Below are 5,934 nucleotides of genomic sequence, written 5' to 3'. Positions count from 1 at the left end.
TGCTCGCTCGCCACTATTAGGGGAATCTCGTAAGTTTTTTTCCTCCGCTTATTGATATGCTTAAACTCACGGTAATCCCGCCGACTGGGTCGCGATGCGAGCACCGCCCTTGCGATGCCGAAGGGTTCAAGGGTCTCGACGACGGACGCCAAGACGACCAACGAGGTTGCTTACAAGATTACCACCGATCGTCATGACGATGATGTCGCCGAGGACTCGAATTTAGGCCAACCGCCGGGTCAGGAGCGCACGGAGGCCAATTTCACCAAGGTCCAACCGAGGCTCGAGGGCTCATGGTTGGATGGGGCGACGATGCGTGACACCCAGCAGACGTGTCTCTACCTAATGGCTTGGGGCGCAACTTATGCTCAAAGACTCGATGGTTCACGGATTCTCGCATTCACACCAAGTATCGTGATTCGCCACGCTCTTCATCGGCGCGAGAGCCGAGATATCCGCTGTCGAGAGTCGCTCAGATATTTTATGCACAAGAGAACAAAGATCATCAAGCACCGACACCGCGAACGGTGCGGCGGCTGTAAGACGGCCCCTTTTTTCGCTTTCGATTCTTTGGCGCGATTCGCCGGGGTTTGTTCGCTTTGCCTCAAGAGGTTGATCCCAGATCTCACCCCACCCGACGGGCGTAGGGACGACGAGACCGCCGCCCGAGACACGGGTGGCGAGAGGCGAGGATGCACCCGCACCACCTCCGTGTTGTTTGCAACTCGCTCAAGGGTCGCTCGCTAGGCGTGTTTCGACAATGATCCTTCCGCAGTTCACCTACGGAAACCTTGTTACGACTTCTCCTTCCTCTAAATGATAAGGTTCGACTTCGCGACGTCATGGGCAAATAACCGCCCACGCCGCCGCGATCCCAACACTTCACCGACCATTCAATCGGTAGGAGCGACGGCAGTGTGTACAAAGGGCGTGGATTTAGTCAACGCGAAATGATGACTCGCGCTACTAGGAATTCCTCGCTGAAGACCAACAATTGCAATGATCTATCCCCATCACGATGAAATTTCAAAGATTACCCGGCCCGCTTACCAAGGCTATAGACTCGCTGAATACATCAGCAGAAGGCTGCATGCCCGTAACATCTAAGGGCATCACAGCACTGCTATTGCCTCAAACTTCCTTGGCCTAAAAGGCCATAGTCCTCTAAGAGCTAGCCACGAGGATCACCTCCGTAGCTAGTTAGCAGTGTCGAGGTCTCGCTCATAACTAATTAACTGCATAAATCGCTTCCACCAACTAAGAACGGCCATGCACCACCACCCATAGAATCAAGAAAGAGCTCTCACCATTAATCCTTACTATGTCCGACTCGTAAGTTTCCGTGTTGAGTCAATTGCCGCAGTGCTCCACTCCCGTGGTGCCCTTCCACAATTCCTTTAAGTTTCAAATTTTATGCACCATACTCCCTAACCCAAAGACTTTGATTTCATAAGGTGCCATGAGTCCTAAAAGCAACATCCGCCGATCCTCGGCTCAAGATCGCTTATGGTTGAGACTAGGACGGATCCGATCGCCTTCGAGCCCCCAACTTTCGCTCTTGATTAATGAAAACATCCTTGGCAAATGCTTTCGCAGCTTGTTCGCCTTCATAAATCCAAGAATTTCACCTCCGACTATGAAATACGAATGCCCCGACCGTCCCTCGTTAATCATTACTCCGATCCCAAGGCCAACACAATAGGATCGAAATCCTATGATGTTATCCCATGCTAATGTATACAAGCGTAGGCCCGCTTGAGCACTCTAATTTCTTCAAAGTAACAAATACGAGGAACGACCCGCCCAATTAAGGCCAGAGCGATCGCCGCAAGAGGGACGAAAGCATCGGTGCTCACCGTGAGGCGGACCGCCGACCCACCCCTAAGTCCAACTACGAGCTTTTTAACTGCAACAACTTAAATATACGCTATTGAGCCGGAATTACCGCTGGCACCGGGCACCGCACTTGCCTCCAATGGATCCTCGTTAAGGATTTAGATTGTACTTATTCCAATTACTGCACTCATAGAGCCCTAGATTGTTATTTATTGTCACTACCTCCCCGTGTCGATTGGGTAATTTGCGCTACCGCCTTTTTCCTTGGATGTGGTAGCCGCTTTCGTGCTCCCTCCTAATCGAACCCCAATTCTCCGCCACCCGTCACCACCATAGTAGGCCACTATCCTACCATCGAAAGTTGATAGGCGTAAATTTGAATGATGCGTCACGCAAGACAAAGGCCGTATGATCCGTCGAGTTATCATGAATCATCGTAGCAACGGCAAAGCCCGCCGACCTTTTATCTAATAAATGCATCCTTCCAGAAGTCGGGTTTGTTGCACGATAGCTCTAGAATTACTACTGCTATCCGAGTAGCAAATACCATCAAACAAACTATAATCGATTTAATGAGCCATTCGCAGCTTCACAAATCAATTTGTTCATACTTACACATGCATGGCTTAATCTTTGAGACAAGCATATGACTACCGGCAGATCAACCAGTAGCATTCTCCGCGACGCCGGCACCGCATGGCCCTCAACATGCCCCGTGAGCTACGAAGAGGTCATAACAGAGCACGAGCATCGTCTGTGTCAAGAGACAAATGCATAGGCATCGAGAGATGAGGGCCTCAACCCTACTCTCAAAAATATTTTCCGTGATCCGAAGCACGATCGAAAGCACCAAAGCACCGACGAGGCCACGCCGATTTAAGGGGCGACTCGGACACAAGGCACGATTGAGGTCCACCACGCACTCAAGGGCACGGATGGAGAAGGGACGGCAACACATCCATAATTCCATCCGCTTAGGTACGCAAAGACAGATCCCGATCGCACTTTTGAGTTCGACACAACAAGGGGACTTAATGAAGAGGAGTGCGGATCGACAGCTCGCGCGAGTAGCATGGAGCCCGCCAATACACACAACCAAAACGCCACTCATATGCCTATTATGATTAGTAGTAGCGCCCACGCACACCGCCCAATGCCCACCCAACCGAATGGTAGGGGAGCGAAGGAACAACGAACGAGGGCGCACTACAACCGCTGGCACGAGAACTACGAGGGAAAAGTCCCACCGGACTTGGTCGAGCCAAGACCGAGCCTACAAACTCAACTTACACCCCCAAAGGCCGCTGCCCAAAGGACTTGGTACTAGGGTCGCGGCGCTTCAATGCGGCAAGGGCTTGGCAAGGCCAAGGCACCGTGGTGGTCGCCGACTTGGGATGCACAAGGCGCCCCTAAACGTGACGGGGCGAAGGGCAAGCCAAGCTCGAGCCCATAGCAATGCATAAGCCACCCCAAGAGATCTTTGCCCAATAGGAACTTGGTCTTGGAGTCGCTATTACATTTCTATGGGCACGGCTTGACCGCCGGAAAATTGTCACCCCTACCACCACCGCGGGCGACCGACTCACCCCTGCAGAGTCGCTATGATTTACCCGACCCCATGGGGGCTAGACGCACCCCACCTCGGCTCGGAGGGGGCACGCCGGGGCGCGGATCTCACCCCTTAAAGAGCTAAAAACTTCACAATATGCTACCAGCAACATTCGACCGTCTCAAATGCGACACTCTTCTTTAGCTCAAGACATCCTGTGCACCAAGGTGCCGATGGGTGCCCGAGGCTCCCGACATCCAAGCACCAAGTTGCCGATGGTGTCCGAGGCTCCCGCACATCCTAGCCACCGAGGTGCCGATGTCGCCCGAGGCTCCCCCAGACATCCGAGCCACCAAGCCGATGGTGGCCGAGGCTCCCGCACGACCAAGGGCCGAGGTGCCGATGGTGGCCGAGGCCCCGCACGACCAAGGGCCTATTTTACCGATGGTGCCCGAGGCTCCCTGCACGACCAAGGGCTTAGTTTGCCGATGGTGCCCGAGCCTCTCGCACGCACCAAGGGCCTAGGTTGCCGATGGTGCCCGAGGTTCCCGCACATCCAAGCACCAAGGTGTCGATGGTGCTCGAGGCTCCCTGCACGACCAAGGGCCTAGGTTGCCGACAAGGTCCGAGGCTCCCGCACGACCAAGGGCCTAGTTTGCCGATGGTGTCCGAGGCTCCCGACATCCCAAAGACCTAGGGGCCGATGGCGGCCGAGGCACCCGCACGACCAAGGGCCTATTTTCTCGATGGTGCCCGAGGCTCCCCACGACCAAGGGCTTAGTTTGCCGATGGTGCCCGAGCCTCTCGCACGACCAAGGGCCTAGGTTGCCGATGGTGCCCGAGGTTCTCGCACATCCAAGCACCAAGGTGCCGATGGTGCTCGAGGCTCCCGCACGACCAAGGGCCTAGGTTGCCGACAGTGTCCGAGGCTCCCGCACATCATAGCACCGAGGTGCCGATGGTGCCCGAGGCTCCCGCACGACCAAGGGCCTAGGTTGCCGATGGTGCCCGAGGCTCCCGCACATCGAAGCACCGAGGTGCCGATGGCGCCCGAGGCTCCTTCATGGCCAAGGGCTTAGTTTGCCGATGGTGTCCGGCTCTCAGACATCCTAGCACCAAGGTGCCGATGGTGCCCGAGGCTCCCGCACGACTAAGGGCCTATGCTACGGAACGGTTCACGGAGCACCGCCGGACGGATCGCCGAGCACCACGGACGGATCACCGAGCACCGCCGAACCTAACCGCGGTGGGGCACCGACGTCCGCATACGGCATGGGCGGGCCGGCCTCGACAACCCCCGCCGCCAATATCACCTCCCCCCTAAAGAGCTAAAAAAACTTGGTCAATGCGCTACCAGGTGACATTCATGTGTCTGAAATGGGGACACTTTTTTTACCCGACGCTCCCGCACCAACAGGGGCCCAACTTTAGCTTTGGTGCTCAAGGCTCCCGCTCATCCATGCACCAAGGTGCCGATGGTGCTCGAGGCTCCCGCACATCCAAGCACCAAGGTACCGATGGTGCTCGAGGCTCCCGCACGACCAAGGGCCTAGGTTGCCGACAGTGTCCGAGGCTCCCGTACATCATAGCACCGAGGTGCCGATGGTCTCCGAGGCTTCCCACAACCAAGGGCATAATTTGCCGATGGTGTCCGATGCTCCCAAGACATCCATGCACCAAGGTGCCGATGGTGCTCGAGGCTCCCGCACATCCAAGCATCAAGGTTACCGATGGTGTCTGAGGCTCCCACACATCCGAGCCACCAAGGTGCTGGAGGCTCTTGTTGCGAAAGGGGAGGGACCGGGAGGATTCATCCATTGTTGGCTATCCGAATTCTACCCTTGGATTGGGGAGGGACCGGGACAACTCATTCATTGTTGGGTACCGAACATATAATGATATTTGAATTCTACCTTTGGTATTGGGAGGGACCCAAGACACCGACTCACCCATGATGACTTCAGATATTCCGGATACTCGCGGATGGATCGCCTGAGCACCGCCGAACCTAACCGGTGGTGGGGCACCGACGCCCGGCATGCGATGGGCGTGAGCATTGCCTCGATAACCCCGCCGCCAATGTCTCTTCCCCTAAAGAGCTAAAAAACTTGGTCAATGCGCTACCAAAGTATATACATGTGTCCAAATAGGACACGTTTTTTTAGTTTCCATATGTCCAAACAGGACACTTTTTTAGCCCGACGCTCGCACCAACAGGGGTCAGAGTTGTCGATGGTGCTCGTGGGTTCTCAGACATCCGAGGCACTAAGGTGCCGACAGGGGAGCTCCCCACATGTCCAAACGGGATGCTTTTTTGTGCCGCTTATTCCACTTAGTGACTTAGTGTTTTTAATCAAGATTTTGTCATGGCCCAAAACAAATACAAGAAGTCAATGTTGGGTCCATGAAACATGGCACGATGGCACGATGCGTAAAATTGAACAAGTCCCTGAGTCACCAACAGGGGGAGCCGCACCAGACCAAAGAAAGGCCCTCACAGCCATGTTCCACGGCGGGGGCGCACACGCCAGTGTTTAACTAACTCCTTA

The 5,934-nt window shown here is 55.1% G+C and overlaps 1 pseudogene; it reads right to left on the bottom strand.

Annotated features, from left to right (window-relative positions):
* Window positions 1-317: 317 nt before the first annotated feature.
* LOC128039211 (5.8S ribosomal RNA) lies at window positions 318-470 on the bottom strand (annotated as a pseudogene).
* Window positions 471-5,934: the final 5,464 nt, after the last annotated feature.

The sequence above is a fragment of the Gossypium raimondii genome, unplaced genomic scaffold (assembly GCF_025698545.1).
Source record: "Gossypium raimondii isolate GPD5lz unplaced genomic scaffold, ASM2569854v1 Contig00344, whole genome shotgun sequence".
Lineage (NCBI taxonomy): Eukaryota > Viridiplantae > Streptophyta > Magnoliopsida > Malvales > Malvaceae > Gossypium > Gossypium raimondii.
This window is presented reverse-complemented; position numbering and strand designations above follow the sequence as displayed.